The 17853-nt window shown below is 35.1% G+C and overlaps 1 long non-coding RNA gene across 1 annotated transcript in view; it reads right to left on the bottom strand.

Moving 5' to 3' along the window:
* The window catches only part of LOC119155006, a 145311-nt gene extending 128021 nt beyond the window's left edge, over window positions 1–17290 (bottom strand). The window contains exon 1 of the long non-coding RNA XR_005106581.1: window positions 17194–17290. This is a non-coding gene — a long non-coding RNA (uncharacterized LOC119155006). The remainder of the gene's footprint in view (window positions 1–17193) is intronic.
* Between the last annotated feature and the right edge of the window lie 563 nt (window positions 17291–17853).

Below are 17853 nucleotides of genomic sequence, written 5' to 3' on the forward strand. Positions count from 1 at the left end.
AGTGAGCTGAGTCAGAGAGAAGGGAGCTAATTATCATGGGAGGGAGAACAGAGATTAAAGGAATAATATTGGAAAAAAAATAATGAGGAGCAATAGCCTGGAAGAACAATAAACACAGATACCTAGAGAAAGGAAAAGTGAATCCAGAGTCCTGCTTTGTGTTGAAAATAATTTTGCTACTATTAAGGAATCTGCTGGAGCATCTTGTCAACACATTTCATAATATTAAAGACACTAGGCATTCTGGTTTTACATATAAAAATATCCTTCAGTCCCAGCAATGTATCACATTATGGAAAAAAAAGCAAAAGTCTCACAAACCTAAGTTAAAATGCCACAGGAAAATATTTCTTTTAAGGCTTTCAAAGTATATTTAACGCACAATACAAAGTCACAGGAAGCATTAAAAAGGGTATTTACAGTATGGAACAAATGAAAGGCACAAAATTAAGACTGGGTGGGTAGCTTAAGTAGGGTGGAGTGACAGTAATGAAGGATTATACATGGCAGAACAGAGCCGACTAGGTCCCTAAATAGCTCACATCCAGAAGCTTCAATATTTAGATTTCTTTCAAAGGTGTAAAATGTTTTCAAACAATGTGTTATCTTTATTGAAAGAGTGACATAACTGAGAGCAAAAGAAGGAGCAGAAGCAGCCCTTAGGTGGATGCCACCTGAAACAGATTTTTAGCCTTTGCTCCTGTTCATTGAAATTGTCATACCACCCCCACAACTCAACTGGCAATTAAGACATACCTGAACACACAGACAACATACAAACACACAGAGGATACCCTAAAAAGTTGTAGTCACAGGTGTCATTCCAAAACATACAGAAGGACCTTACTAATAGCTTTGTGAGCAAGTTTAATAGCTGGCAAACCAGTAAGGTTAAGTCAAAACAACAAAGCCTCTTCAGCCCAAACAATATAGAAGCACAACTAAAAAAAACAATTTTAAAAAGGCAGCATTACAATTTAATCTGCTCCAAGGTTTCAGCTAAAATACCATTCCACTGATTTCAGTTACTCCTCCATTTATCAGCTACTCACTTTAAGACACAGTGTGCCTTGAATCTTATTATTTATCCGTGGCTTTCTCTACACACAAAATTTGAATAGCCTAGTGATTCTGATGTAATAAAATGGTGTAAACCCCCTCTTCTCCAACATATAGGCATATTTCTGTACATATGCTTTTATCAGTCTAGCCTCATGCTACACTGGAAGGAAAACCTGTATGTCAGCAGTATAACTACATTCACAGGTATGAATTATTTCAATTAATATCACAAAAAAATTCTAAACAATCCTACTGCAACCCTAATGTTTTGTGTTGTATACAGACCACCTCAGGCCACATTACATTATATAAATGAAGATATATATCTTAAAGCAACAAAATTCCATTTTCCATAAAAACATTAATTTAAAATGAGGGAAGAATTAATTCTTCTAAAAAATAACACAGGAAAACAATAATGCCCATCACAACTGATTTGTTTACAGAAATCTCCTAAAATAGAATAATCTCATAATCCAAAGTCAAAACACAGCTCTAGACAGACCAATAATCACAATGGTTATGAAATACTCAGGAAAAGGTAAATTTCATAAACCCACACCCAGAAAAATACACTATTACGCAGTAATAACAATGTTCTACTTGGATACCATACCCCTCAAAAGTCTACTGTGCTGGATAGGTGGAATTTGGACTGACAGCTCAATGGCGTCTTCAGCTGAAGTCTGGCACTCCAGGAAAATTAAGCAAACTACATTTGTGAATTTCTCATTTATCATTTCTACTTAATTATGATGTTCTTGGCAGATTTCCTATTTTCACTTAGAAATGATTCTTGGTGTATTGGATTCCTATAGCATGGTACAGCACACAAATCTTTTCATGTTTGATCTCCCATTCACTTGTACAGCAGAGGTGTGCTGAAAGCAGACTCAAAGATTAACTCAACTTTTTTCCTTTCCCATTTTCCCTGATGAGAATTCCACACTAGCTTTTTTTTGTTGTTGTTGGGCAGCAAATTAACTCGTGTTAGTCAACACCTGATCTGAATTTTATGTAGCTAATTAGCAAAATGTCTACAGGTGTAGAGCAAACTAAGCAACACACATTTTGATTTTCCAAGAATTTTAAAATTCAGGTAAACTCAGGAGAAACCAAGCTCTCAGAGGCAAACAGACATGATGCAAATTCAATCTTCCGAATCCCACTATTTTGTATTGGCATTATTATTAAAACAGGCTTCATACAACATGATTGTACCTTGCACTGGTTGTGTACTGTTTTTCTCTACTCAGAATGCAAAACGTGAAAGTTAAATGAAGAGGGCGGTAAGCAGTCACTTTATAGTTACATGGTCTATGTTTATGTGAACTCATAATTAAAAAGCAGACAACTGGATTTATTATTTCAGTAGCTAAGACAAAATATTGAAAACCAATTTGGCGCTGGTTATCTTGCAATAAAGTCTGGTGATTCTGAGTGACTCTTAGGTGAGAAACCAGCTTTTACAGAGATTATGCAAGTATAAATAAGCACTGTAAACAGACTCAGAAAAACAGACTTAGGAAAACTGTATTGTGGATGGACCTACTAATACATTTTTTAAAAGGAGATCACAAGAAAAGCTAAAGAAGTTTTATTGTCTCTTTCAATTGTAACACTCTCAGATCCCTAGTAAGCTATAAAATCATGACATTTGGTAGCTTGCTTTCAGCATTTTTGATGTGTTTCACTGAATTGCAGAGTCCTGTAACAGGAATATATCTTGTTCAGATCTATACTATTGCTACAAGTAGTGAAATATTAAAAAGGAAGAGGGGAAAAAAAAAGTGAATAAAATGTAAATTATATGAAATAATAAATCAAAGACCTAAAGTCTGACATTTTAATTTCTGGTGGTCCATATGTTTTACATATTATGAAACCATCATCATAAACAATTCTTGCTAAAGAATACAATTCACATTCTTCCTAAACCATCCTATCTCATTTGTTTACGGTTTCCTTCTCAAAAGCTTCATTAAATTGAAGACAGCATGAGCAAGTTGAAACAATTCATAAAGAAAAAAAGATCTCTATTAAATAATGTCAACATCAAAGGCAACAATAAGTAATCTCCTGCAAAGGGAAGGCTGTGAAAGCATCTTTTGAGCTGGTTGAAAACTGGCAATTATCAATTTCATTTTGACATGAATGAGAGGGAGGAATGTTCTGTACATGCTTTAATCTTCCAACGTATGTTTTATAACAAAAAAAAAATATTCAAAACACCTTAAGATATTTTTGGTGAATATTTAACTAAGTCTGTACTAGCACAAAAAAGTTTACACCATTGAAAGCATTAAGTCTAATGAGTTTGCTTTATCCTTCAGTTTTTATAAAGTCCTACTGTTTTGTTAGCAGATAATGGTCTTTTATTCATCCAGAGAAAAGACCATCAGTTGGGAAGAGGCTACCACTACATGAAAGTAGTATAGCATGCAGTCTTCTCCAGGGCTGGGTCTGAAGTGCTGTTGCAAAACGTAGCATCAAGGATGAGAAGCATCAATGCTCCACCAGTGGCAGATCACTTTCAAAAGAGCTCCAGCAATCAAGAGGGAATGAGATAAAGATGACAAGGAATTCTTCAATGAAGGCTGCAGGAGGGTAGCCCTTGGCTTACCTGGCCCCTTATGAACAGTGAAACCACCACTGCAGAAAGCAGGTGTCTCTTGCTCAAGTGCAGGTTTATCACAGTGTGTGTGGGCAACAACTGGTCTGTGCATATCACAAAGAGAAAATGTAGTGTAGAGCCTTTGTCACTGTAAGGCCCACTCCCTCACAGAGTTTAGTAATGTAGTCATGAGATTGCAGCTATCATAGCTTATACTTCATTATTCACAAGACACTATTGAAGCAGATCTATCCCATGCACAAACCAGCTGATACACTTTTATATCTTTTAATCTTTCATTATTATAGTAGAATGAAAAACAGAGGGAAATGCAAATGGCTCCTTTTTTTATACTCAGTTCTAGTCACTAGTTTGTAATGTATCTTTTCTTTGTTTCCACTTTTGTTCGTATCTACAGAAGACTAATAATCTAAGACAAAGATATTAATGATAGTTTTCTAGAGATTATAATGTTTCAAGAGTGTTATATTAAAATATGGTCAAATAGGTTAAGCGTTTGTAAATTTAACACAGAATAAAATAACTGCACATAAAAATAAGAACTATTTATTTCCAGTTAGGAGGGATTAAAGACTGTCATAGATACTTCACTTTTTTCCCAAGCTTTTTAGCACAGGTTATGCCTGCTTTCTAATTGTATTAAGGGAGATTAACAGTAATGGTACCAGAGTCATTCTATTTCCTCTGCAGATCCATGTTCATATAAGAGAGCAGACTTCCCTAGCAAATGTATTTTTGAAAAGCTGATGGAATTGGTTCAAAAATTCAAAAGATACCCCAGACACATTTAGCCTATTGGAAGTCTAGAAGGACAGAATTTACTGTGATAGAAAAATGTGGTGCTCAGCTCACAGCCGGATCTGGAATGATTCATTTAAAACAAGCCTTTTGAAGAGCTTGTGTGTCTGAAAGCTACTCTCTTTTTCAGGCTTTCTTAAGTGATTTAATGAAGTGTATTGTCTTATCCTACAAGCCTCACTAAGCAAAGGGTGTCAAACAAGCCTTGCACTCCAATCACCGCTTAAGGAGAAATATCCTATGCTTTTCATTTGATATTCAAAATGAATAGGATTACTGCACTATGAGAACACAATTAGCACAACAGAGCTCCTTGCAGACAATAGCCACATTTTTCTTGATCAATTAATGATATTGCTTCCCAAACCTCAGAACTTTGAGTTTATTACGCTACATTTACATAGGATTAAAATTGTTTCAGAATGCTCTTTGCTTAGTGATACAAAGCTTGTAAGGATAGGTTATACCCTTAGAACATCTGAGAAGATCCTCTCCCATTTTTTTCTGAATCTGGAAAGCCATGCTTGCAGGAGGAAATGCACGATACAGTCACTTTGCCAACCTATATTCAGACATGCAGCTTATGTTCTTGTAATTTGTGTATTTACATCCCACACATTGTACTGGGAGGTCAACTGGCATCAAAAGCTGCTCCATTATATAAACTGGATTTAATATGCCTTAAAAACCTGAGTTAAATCAAATTTGTGACCACTGTACGATCTAGGTCAAGAATTAGCAGCCATTCAACATCTTCTTATAAACACATTCAGTTTTCAACCATTTTGTCTTTAACTCTCTCTATATAATTGCCTCCTTAGTTCTATGCACACTAATTGATTCTCTAAGGATCTACATTCCTATTTTATCACGTAGGCAAGATAAAATGGAAAAATACATCAAATCCTTAGTTTTTCCTAGATATCGCTCTGCTTCCTACAGCACTCTAGTGCTACTGTTTTCATAGCTCAAACCACCAGTTATAGATATTATTATTACTGCCATTTACAGGTCTGTAAATGTAACCCTTCTGCTCTCCAAGTTTAGCCACTTGTGGATCAGGAGTGAATTGTTTGAAGAAAAACACTAAAGACAGTAAAAATGCACTGCAGTAGTCACAACATATGGATGAAATATCAGGTGTTGGCAGGCTGAGAATAAATAATGATTTATTTGTTTAAGTAGTAGCTTAAAAAAAAAAAAAAGTATTTTATTTGCAGATTTCCCACAAAAACAGAGGGTAAAAAATTTGATCCTATAAAGTAACAAATTATCTGTGCTCTCTCTCACTTGTTACCAACACTGATGTTATGTCTACACCAGAGACCCATCCTCACTTTCCTTTGGGCAATTACTCATGGAAGTGTAGAGCTTTGTACCTCCTTTACACTGATGCAGATGCCTAGGGTAGGTGGCTGTGAAGTTGTGGAAAATATTTTTGTCACTAAATTACCTGATCTGTTCCAGAATACAAGTGAAAAATAGGTTAAAATCAGACAAAGATGCACCGTATATAGCTCTACAGACTCTTAGTTTGAATAAAAACCATTCAAAGATGGAAGAAAACCTTTTGCAGTATTTATGTAAAGTACAGTACAGCACAGCAGGAGCACTACAGACTCTTCCATGTTGCCTGGCCAGCATGTCTGTTTCTCACTTAGGAGACTAGGAAAGTTCCATCTCTCCGGCTATTTAATCCTCAGCTTCTTTGCCAAGATCGCCAGCAAAGCTATCAATTATCACATCACAAAAAGAGAGTGAACAACCATCCTGCAGAAGCTGGCATAAAACCATCAACTCTTTTCACATACCTCTTCATAGCTATCAGATGGTAGTAGTTTTGGGTTGCTACTGAATTAAATATTTCAAGTGCTCAATTTTTGAGGGGGAAAGGAAAAAAGAAAAAACTTAGTCACAATGATGTCACACGGTCTTACTCGAAGTCTATTCCATGACATTATCCAAAGCTCTGATGGTTCCCATATTTAGACATATCAGATTCTCATAGTGCAGTATCCCAATCTTTCACATTAATTTTGAGGTGGGAGCCCAATGGGTCAGTGCCAGCAAGCATGCTAACGCTTGTTCACCGGAATCCATAGAGCTGGCGAACATTTCGCTGAAACTCTACTTAAGGGTCTCAAGTGTATTTCAGCACACTCAGGGTATTAGAGCTTTATATCATTTGAAAGAATCCTTTATTTTTAGTGCTAAATCAACAAAGCTGTTAGTGTCATTTTCAGTCAGACTGTCATCTACTGGGAATTCAAAATTACACTCAGCTGCAAACTATTGACACTCCTCTTAACAAAAAAATGTTTTTAATAAATCTTTACATTAGCCTATGAGATAAAAAAATCTTTACCATGAAATATACAAGTGTATAAGTGTTTTATGAAAGTTTTATTAACTTTACAAAAGAAGAATTGGCAGTGAACCATGAACATCCTGTACTCCTAACACGTGGTTATAAATTACATGTTCTTTCCAATAACATCTGAAAAAGAGACTGTAATTTAAATTTCAAAACCACTTGGCATACCTACTATATAGTGCTGACATGAAGTAAAGGGAGGATCTGGAGAGACTCAAACAAAGAGTGAAAATATAAAGACATCCTTAGCTAAAAAGCTGCTGATGAATACAATTCCTTTCCAGCTGGACAGGGATCAAGTACTTGCTTGTCATATCATTCAATGCACTGTTCAATCAGGGATTCTTCCTTTCAACAAAAAGAAAACTTAAGTGCTGCTAATCATCTCTTGTAGAACTTTATCTTGCAGATACCTTCTTTATGTCAGGATTTCTCAATGACCATTGCCAACAGTAGAAGGATCAAAGTTGTTATTAAACAAAAATGCAAACATGCCTTCACTGATGGGGAAAAGCAGTTATCTTGTGTTCTCACTTACAAGATTTGCAGCTACTAGCAGCTTAACGATATTTACTGTGAAGTAAAAAAATATCCGTATGAAGACTCTGAAGAGTATCTATAGAAAACATTTTACTTTCCATTTCTAGATTATTATGACTGCTCAATTTAACCTATTTATTCTGATTTCCTGTAGTAAAATATATGCCACTTTATCCATTTAAGTACTTCAAAACAGTAACACATTCAAATCTGACTTTTTTGAAAAGACCTACTGTTTGTGGTGCCACATAGCAATCTATTCTCTCAAACAATATAGTATTTTTAAGTCCTAGAAATGCCTTTAATAGACAATGCATATGTTTACAAGAAATGTAAATCTTTTTGCAAGCAGACTGGGTAAGTAATTTCATGCAACGCATTCTCACAGTGCTGTCTGGATAAAACTGGTTTTTCTGCCTCCCAGCAGTATGTGAAAACCCAGAGAGAAGCTAGCTGCCAGTTAGTTTAGTGGCTTGAATGGAACGCAAGCCTATATAGAGAAAGCCAAGCCGCAAATAATCATGCAACATCAAGATTCCTTAAGACCAGTCCTTAGCACAAAGCAAACACAAGAGCACTCTGAGAAGAGCAAGTGAGAAATGAAAAAGCCCAAAGAAAAAAAGACTAAATAATACTAAGAACAAAAAAGCACACCACTGCCACACAGCTCATGACAAAAACTAGTAACAAGATCACCAAAATTTTCTAACAGAGTATTTACCAATTCTGATGACATTTTGGTAATTGCCAATTGCAGATCTACTTTTGTAAGATAAGGAGGAAAAAGTCAAAACAGTGAGAAAAAGGACTTCACTTAGAAAACTTTAAATAGATTTGGCAGGCAACTCTACCTTTCTCCAGCCCCTACAGTGAAGTAGTATGTTCTTAGAACCATGAAACATCTAGTCTGATATTTCAGAAAGTACCAGGAGACAGGACTAGTTCATTGGATAGCTTGGGTCAGGTAGAAAAACAAATTATAGAAAGAAAATGAGTATTACCTCTGAGAAGTCTACGGGGAAAAGTGATCATCACATAGTAAAACTAGTACAGAGGACCTAATCCTTGCTACGGTGGATCAGAAATATTATGCTGAGAGTTGTAACAAAATTCTAATTCATAGCAAGGATTTGCAACCATCTGGACAGCAGCTACAGAAAATGCCTGGACAGCAACTGAAAACACAAGCAAGACTGTTTTCAAAGCCTGTGTATACGAGAGATTTGCAATCCACAGAGAAATCAGAAATATTCCTAGCTGACTAGATTCTAATGAGGTAGAAAACTGAACTGTAATCATTAAAATGGATCCTGATGTTTACAGTCCTGCAAATAACTGATGTTTATATGCATTGCTTATTAAGAAAAGGGAAAAAATTAGCTCAATTTCAAACCATATTTTTAGAAATGCACGTTAATCAAAGGGTTGAAGAAGGCAGTGCTTTGGTCTGTAATACTTTGTTCAACTTCAGAATTGGATCAGTTTTGCAGAACTATCAGGATAGCAAATTTTCATTGTGTGTAAGTGCTTAGGAAACCGTGCTCCCTCTCTCAGATCACTCATATCAAGGCAGGACTTGGAAGACATATATTCAGAACATGTGATTCACAAAAGTTGGTCTAGTAATAGAAATGAAGTCTTTGATGTCTTAACTGAATTATAGGGCCAACAGAAATAAAATTGGATGTTAATGCAATTTTGATATAGTACAGTAACATGAATTGAATGATTTCTCAACCAAAATACTTTGTCATTCTGATACACTTTTTTATATTTTTATTCAAATACATAGCTAAAAGAGAAGACAAAAGTTGGAATTTTCTCAGAATACAAGTTCTGTACCTCACTAGTTGCAGTGGTATTGCATTTTCCACCAGAGGACCCGGTCATTTTGCTTAGTAAGTATTGCTCTTTTTCAGACCACATATGCTTCTGCCTTGAGCATTAGTTGCACGTTTAAATTGGAATTATTGTTAGAATAATATATGTAGTTAATGTTAGAAGGCCCATTCAAATAGCACTGAAACAATTATGCAAGATTAAAAAAAAAATGCCAATTTATTTAACTTACTTTAAAATTACATTGATCTGCATACAAAAGACATTATTTCTTGATTTCCTGAAAAATCAGTCCTGTGTTTCTCATATTTCCAATCTACACAATTAATTTCACATTTGCTCATATAGCCTTCACAGCTGAGGACACAGTTTGACACTGCAAAGCTAATGGTAGCAAACACAGCTGAAAGAGTGCCTATGCACAACAGGTTTTATACAACTATTCCACGTCTGAGCTGTGGTGCTAAAACTCTTTTTGGGACTGCTTTGAGGTGGATGAGGGAATTGACCTAGATTAGAAGAGAAAGAAAAAACACGGTACTGAAGCAACTGAGGAGAAAGAGGAACTGCTTAAGCTAAATGATTGTGCCATGACTTCACTATCATCGTGGCTATCTCTTTTTAAATCCGTCAAGAACTTCATTGAAACAATCAACACATCACACCAGCTAGTGTGTCTAGCTTTCATTAGAGAGAAATGACATCTGGTCTCTGCTAGGCTGCAAGGGAACAATTTGCAATTGCTTTAAGATGGCAGAATATGTTGAGTTTCATCTCTATTTCTCTGATATTAAATATTTTATTTATTCTCTGTTCATTTTTAAGAAAAACAGAGTAAAACTAAATACGTAAATGAAATAGAATGAAGCATAACAATAATCCACAACTTGAAATCTTTGTGACAAGAAGATTCACATGCTAAGAAATTATCTGCCCTTGATTGGAGACCTTGGAACCTTTGACCAAATACATTAATTTTCCAGTTCTGAAGAAGTGATGCTCTCTACAAAGTAGAACTTGCCCTTCCATGAAACGTGTTAAAAGGAAAATATCATACATATAGTGAGAATGTTGAATTACAAGGGCATGCTGTTAATCATAGCAGATCACAGTGCTATGGCACAGCCCAAAATAAAAGCAGAAAAGATAAGGGGAAACCACAATTTAAAATAGAACTCCCATGCTTACAGTAGGATGACATTAATGCATTAGACAAAAAGAACTTCTGCTAAGTGACTTCTAACAGTGATTATATAAAACACTGTATGCAGACTGTTAGAAAAGACAGTTGCTTAATATAAGAAACCACTTGTAAAAATCTGAATGTGGTAGAATGACTACCTTTAAAAGCAGTTTAGAAAGAACACGGCTAGCTTGAACTATTTGCATAATCCCACTACATTCAATATTGTGCCCCACAGCAGAATGAGGGTTATAGTAATAGCACCGTGCATTGTTTACACTGTCCTTTGACACTGGCATGTAAGACACAGTATATCTCTATTTATTATGTTTGCAGGGCTCAGATTACCAGAACAGGAAAGAAAATGAAATTAAATATGTTCATGACACTGTGAACAAGCTACAAGTAGAAATAAAAGCAAAGAAGCATTATTCATGACTTAGCAGCCTGACTAATAGTTCTACAGCTGGAAAAGTGCAATAATGAGAAATGTATGATTGTAGTATTTTTATTAAATTTTAAGATAGGTTTTATTTTGGAAGATGTAGATTATAACTACTTCTATATAAAAATTTCTCTGCTTGGTCACGTGAAACTTACCTTGCAAAAAGAAACAGAAATATCATGAAACTTGTTCTCATTTTTTTTAAAAGTAAATTATATAGTCATAGAAGGCCTTAGGGAAATGACGGGTCAGAAAATGTAAGCACTAGAAGGTCTCTGGGATTTCAAATTCCATCTCTTCACATCTGAAGCTAGAAGAGCACCTTTAGTAATTCTATCAGAAAAAATAATAAGTAAATGTCAATGTTGTATCAGTCCCAGCTATGAAAATCAAGGGGTTACTACAAAGATTTAAACTACGATGACCTAGACATTCCCTTGCTCTGAAAAAAATCCTGTCAATATATCAGATTTATGACTCCTTCCTTCAATATGGACATTTCACATGTGAACAGGAAGAATGAAAATTATGTGAAACACCACGAATCCCCTTCCAGTCCCAAGAAGATGATTAAGATGCCTGCAAATCTGAAGAAGAAAACATGGCACAGAATATCCATGGATACAGAAAACACAAGAGAATTTACAGTACCACAAGGTAACTTGTAAACAATGACTAATAACTATTTTTAAGGAATAGCTAAGCAAGATTCTTGGGGTGAAAATTCCTCCTCACAACCATTTTGCTGCAAGTTTGGGTATCTTAATAGAAATCTAGGTAAGATTCATTCTGATCTCTTGTTATGACTTCTAAATATTTCTTTCTGTCTCCCTTCAAAGGAAGTGTGTCCTGGACAAATGGCAGCATCCACACACTAGATAATTTAAAACTGTTACATAATTCTGAAAAACATTTAGCTTCTATCTACAAGTAGTTTGGATTATAAAATTTTACCACTGTGGCCATTAGCAAAGTTGTGAGAGCATACTGACTTGAGGAAGATAATTGTTTTAGAATCTTTCAAGGAAAAGATGAAAAATACGTTAGTAGTTTAAAACTTTGCAACACTGGTGTTCCAAAGGGGAAGTAGGTAAAGAGGGGGGAAAAGCAGCTACCGCTGCTCTAGGTGGACAAAGCTGCTGCATAAAAATGCAAACAAATATTCTGGAGACTGGTCACAATTGTTCTCAAGGAAGTCAGTGATGTTTTCCTAAACCCCTGCCTTCTCTTTCAATGTAAGATGACAGGAAAGCTATAACAAATCCTCTTGAGAAACTGGTTAGCGCATCATAATCAATGAATACTTTTCACAGCACTTAAGTATTTCTACTAAGCATAGACCACTCCTGGGTTTCAAAAGGGGTGGGAATAAAACCCTACTTCTACAGCACAAAGTGACAAAAGGAAGGACCTTCCAGGAGTTCAAATTACATTTGATACAGGACAATGGAAGTCAGAAAAATAAGTAATCAGCATCAGGAGGACTTGGAATCATGTCCAGAGCCAAGTTCTGTGAACAGTGAAAGGAACAAAGCCAGGCCTACACATGCATTGATTGTTTACCTCACTGGTTTAACGTGTACTTTATTTGACCTCCATATGGCATTGCTGATATGAGAGCCTGTTCTCTTCCCACTGGCTGCTTATCACTCAATATGGTGATTTTAATGAAAATTTTACCTCTCTAAATGGGTTCAGATTTGCCTGTTGACATATACAAACAGAATTAAGAAAAATATTAAGAGAAGGCTAGTTTATCATAGGTACTTCAGGTACCATGCCTAAAGCCTTGAAGACACCTTTCATATCCACCTTTGCTTATCAATAAAGTTCTGGATGACCTATCTGATGAGATTACAATAGTAACAAACATCACCAACCTGAAAATCCAGGCAAGGCTGTACTAGCAACGTAAATCTAAGAATTATCACTGAGTAATCAAAACTGGGTACAGGAGTTGTTTTGATTCCAAGGTACTTTTTATTTATGATAGCAATTATAGAGTAACACACAAAAATTTCTAACACCTATTAAATACTTTCAAACTTAAGTTTTGGAATGAGCAAGGATTTTTTTCAAAGCATTATATGAAAATAGTTTTTAATGTAGAATAGAGAACAATAATACTGCAATTACAGCCTCCTCTGAGCAGTTAACTGTTTCAGGCTTTCTTTTGTCTACTTTGCAATCCATGAAAAGAGTTTCTTATACTATTTTGTTTTCCATGTATCTCCAGCTGTACCTAGCATTGTTAATGCTCCTTATGATCTGTAATATTCACTGCAGCTGTCAGAGGGTTTTTTCTTTCCAATTCTTTCCAGGTGTCTTTATACATTTTCTGGAGATACACTACTTTTCAGAACATCAGGACTTCTATGTAATTTCTTTTTGTAACCTTCCATCTCATCCTGATTTTCTCCGTTTATTCAAATCTGCCCACCTATTCTTTCAATAGTAACTCTGTCTCGAGCACTCTTTCACATCTGATGGTGGACATTAATTCCAGAGTTTTACAAATATGTTTTTACTTAAAGCGTGGTAGTGTACGGGTCCTAGGCACCTATCATATCATATGACCAGCGTTTGTCAGCAATAAACTTTCGCACCATTCTTGCAGAAGTCAAAGAGAGGAGAAATAAAACCCACCCTAAACAAAATGCTACTGTGACTGATATGGCTGACTTCAACAATACAGCGATAAAATTTTAAAGCAATACCAAAATGTTCTGGAAGTCTATAGGTAGTTTAGAACTCTAGTGAGAACACTCTAATATTGCAATAAAATTCTGTCTTCCCACATTTCAACTAGAGTAATTTTATCTCAGATGTATTTTGCATAAGATCTGGAGTATGTTTTAATTAGTGGAGTATTTTTTGTTTCTTAGGTATCATTTAAAAGTGAAATATAAAAATTAAGTTTTCACTACTGTCAACAAATTAGAAATATGGTGACTAACAGTATCAGCTCCTTTTCTCCCTTAAATTAAAATTTACCTTAACAACTTTATACTATTTAACCACGAACATCATACAATTTAATTCTAGATCATATCAATGGAGTTGATCCTGCCATCTCCTTAATGTATGAGTCACTTTATCCACATCAGCAGACTCATGCTGTGAATCACAATTTGTATTGTATATTCTGGTTCTAGACAAGTTAGCATACAAACCAGCAGAGAAACCAGCTAGTAGCTTTAATATGAGTTACTACCAGAGGGGAACCCCCATTTTTTAACAGAAAGCATCCAGTAAGTTAGAAAAACATTTCTTCTAAGGAGAAATATTTGCTATTAGAAGGCCTGGAATGGAAAAAAAAATGTTTCATCTTGCTTCCCATTATTATCTGGATACAAACTAGGTTCAGAGCCTAGATAGCACTGGCTATGATTTAAATTAGAGAAAATAAATGTACGTTATCTTGTTTATGTCTCCTGTTACCACAACACTGTTCTGTTCTTGACAGTGTCAGAAAAAGCAAATATGCAGGGCAAGATGTGTCTAAAATCCAGCTATTACTACTGGAAAAGCAGGATATAAAGAGCATGTTGGTTCAAACAAAATGATAGAAAACACTGCATCTAAGCTAAAGGGACTTTTATGTAAGATGTAGTGAACGATCAGTATTTGCAGCTGTATAAATGGTCTCTTCTAGTAGGCATAATAAAGTGAAACATTTTGGTTTTATTTTGATTTTTCCTTGCAAATATTTGCTCTTCTTTCATAATATGGCGGCATTGTTTTAGACTGTTTCAATTAAAACTGTTGAATGCATTTTCTCTGTATGTATAAAATGGTCCCCAAATAAATCTTCTGAATTTGAAAAAGCAATATATATTTGCAAGTGGTCAAATTTTGAAGATGTGTTGTGTTCAATAAAATTACAAGTTTGAACACAGTTGATTGAACATAAATATTTACTGAATGTAAAGAACTTTGAATAGAATGATTCAGCAACACAAAACTGAAAAAGTAAATCAATAATTTTTTCTAACGTTGCTACTGTAGCACTTTTTTCTTGTGGACAAAAAAATAATACCGAAATTGGGAACGGTTGGAAACCGTTGAGGTAGCTCTACCCTTAAAAATATAAGAGACATTTTAAATTAAAAATAAACCAGCTAAGTTTAGATATGCAAACATACCAGTATGAAAAAGATTTATGCATCCAGTAGTGTGAAATTAGCACTTTGTTTTGTTTGTGAGAATTATAAATATAATTGAAAAAGACTTGCCTAAAACTCGCAAGGAATGTTGCCAGTTCAAAAGAGTAGCCACTATTATTAATGTATATCCACCAAGTGCTGCTTCTGCTCCTTTTTGAGGGGAAAAAAAAAAAAAAAAAAGGTTTTGTTTCCTTTTGCTAACTTGCTAATGTTTTCCCTATCAAGGCAGAGTTATATTGTTAGGAAGGAGAAATCAAAGATCTACAGGTACAGTATGTTTTTCCATGCTTTTATGGCAATTGTAACAGTTTCCTGAGGGGAATGGAAAAGGAAAGGAGGGAAATATGTGAAATAATTCTTGCAGTGAATGGCACAGCTTTGCTATTTTATGTAGCAAGACAACCTGAATATGCCTCTGAGTATTTGGTAGAGAAACCTACAGTATGCTTTAGCAAGTCAAACGAATTCTCACATTCTTCTGCATTTTTGCTCTAGTGGCTTCTGGAAGAAATGCTCCCCTCAATTTTCCTCAGCCAACATACAGAACTCCACCAGCTCCAAAGTAAGAAAAGACTATTTCTAAAAATAATTTCATTATAGTATTTTCTAAGAGAAAAAAAAAAAAAGAAACCCTTGGAAATGAAAATATAGGATGAGATTAAACTATTTCTTCTATTTATCACAACTTGAAGTCAGGTCTCAACTGGTGGAAAAAAACCAAACAACCAACATGCTATTTCCCTCCATTAATTCAAACTTACAAGCAACTCATTAAGAAATGTAGAAAGGAAAAAGACAATAAAAAAGTTGAAAGCAAAACACCCACTTCTTTTACTTCTGCTGCAAACTTGAATTCCTATAGATAGTATTCCCAAAGCCTGCTGGCCATGGCAGTTGACATATGCAGTGTTCTGCAGATGTAGCTGCAGTAACACAGCTGGATATAATGCTCTATGCATCTGGTGCACAGATGTTTGATGGTGTCCTTGGTAGCCAGCCAGATTTTGAAGGATCCATTTAGTTCTTGGAGTGAAATTGAAAGAACAAGAGAACAGTCCACTGGTAGTAGTAATATTCCACGTTTCTCTTTAACTGCCTGAACCACTCTCACTTTCTCTATTAAGCTGAGTCATGCTAGTTTGCTCTTACCTTTTCCAGAATTCAGGATCTAGAAAAGACAAGTTGGAATTAAGCAGGCAAAAATCAAAACTCCGCTGAAAGTTCTTTGCTATCCCAGAACTCTTGCTTTCAGTCTCATTTCATTAAGAACCCAATCCAAACCTCCCTGGAGACAACAGAAAAAAAATAATGAGCTTTGGAATCAACCCTGAAAAAATCTGAATTACTTAACCTGAGCAATTTCAGCAGTGCTATCGCTGCTTTTGTCAGAAATAATTTATCCTTCTTTAAAATATATGCTCATTTTACCCTGCATAAATTACTGATGTTTTACTAATGTCTTCTGCAAAGTATTCCAAACTTTGATTTCATGATGGGTTTTGGTACAGGTTACCTTTGAGCTTTGCAGTGAGCTATATTGCAGCATCCCAGAAATATGTATATCCACATTAGAACATAAGGTACATGGTACGTGTGTGCTCCTACTGATAAAAACTGTGATTCTTTTTCTCTCAGCAGAATTTAAAATCTTCTAAAATTTTAACAAATAAGCAATAAATACACAGACTTTAAAAAGACACACCTGCCTTTCTGGGAATACTTTTGGTGTCTCAGATCATCCATTCTTCACGAACTCAGCAAGACACCTTTATCCATGTGATAATGTTGCTACTGCAGTTGCAACTACAGTTCATTTATTAAACAGTTACAAAGGTAATGGACATAAAGGTATGATTGTATGGACAAAAATTAAAAAATATATGCACAATGAGGTGAAATTCAAGGTGTAAAATCAAAAAGATGTATTTTCATCAGGAAAACCCAGTAATTACTTACTTTGACTTTTCATATTACAAATACTGGTAAAACCGAGATATTTCTGTTGCAGAAACAGAACATTTTTATTTCAACAGAAATATAATTTTGGATGGAAAATTATCACAGTAAATATTTTTAACTAGCTTTTATTAATATAGCTGGTCTTCCTAATCATCTAAGCAACACTGAGATCATTAGTAATATAACAATTACCTGCTGTCACCAATTTTCTTCAAGCTTCTGCTTGTCTCACATTTCATGGTGTCGACCTAGAAAGACAGTAAAAAAAATCCTATTGAATAACTTAGACTAAATGTGTATTTCATGCCTTCATTGCCCATCTTGAAAGTTGCTTCCGCTGCTGGCTATTCAGCTACATGAGCCAAAAAGAAGAGAGAGAAGTCTGTATCTGGAGCAGCACAGCTCATGTATCTGACCTGTCCTTTTACTACTTCCTGACCTATATACTGAGATAGAAACCAGATAGCTGACGTTTGAGTGGTTAAAGGTTTGTTGAGAAATGAATCTTGAGTTAAAAATTGAGACTTGGCACTTATACATATGAGATGTATCAGTTTTGAAATTCATTCAGCCCTCAGACTTTAAGAGCAGCTGAAGAACACTGCAGTGGTGGCTTTCATCCATAAATAAAGTTGCACATTTAACAGCTAAGAAAGCATGCTAAGTGAATGTTAAACATTCAAGGGGAGAGGGAATTTTTACAGAGAAGAATCTTTTACCTCTCTTCCTGAGAACATAAGACTGGTAACAAGGTTAGAACTTATTAGAGTATAACCTAAGACCGGAAGTTTTTTATTCTGATGAGAACTATTCTCCTTTCACAATAAAATCAAACAGAAAATTCAAATTTTC

Source organism: Falco rusticolus, chromosome 10 (assembly GCF_015220075.1).
Source record: "Falco rusticolus isolate bFalRus1 chromosome 10, bFalRus1.pri, whole genome shotgun sequence".
Classification (NCBI taxonomy): Eukaryota; Metazoa; Chordata; class Aves; order Falconiformes; family Falconidae; genus Falco; species Falco rusticolus.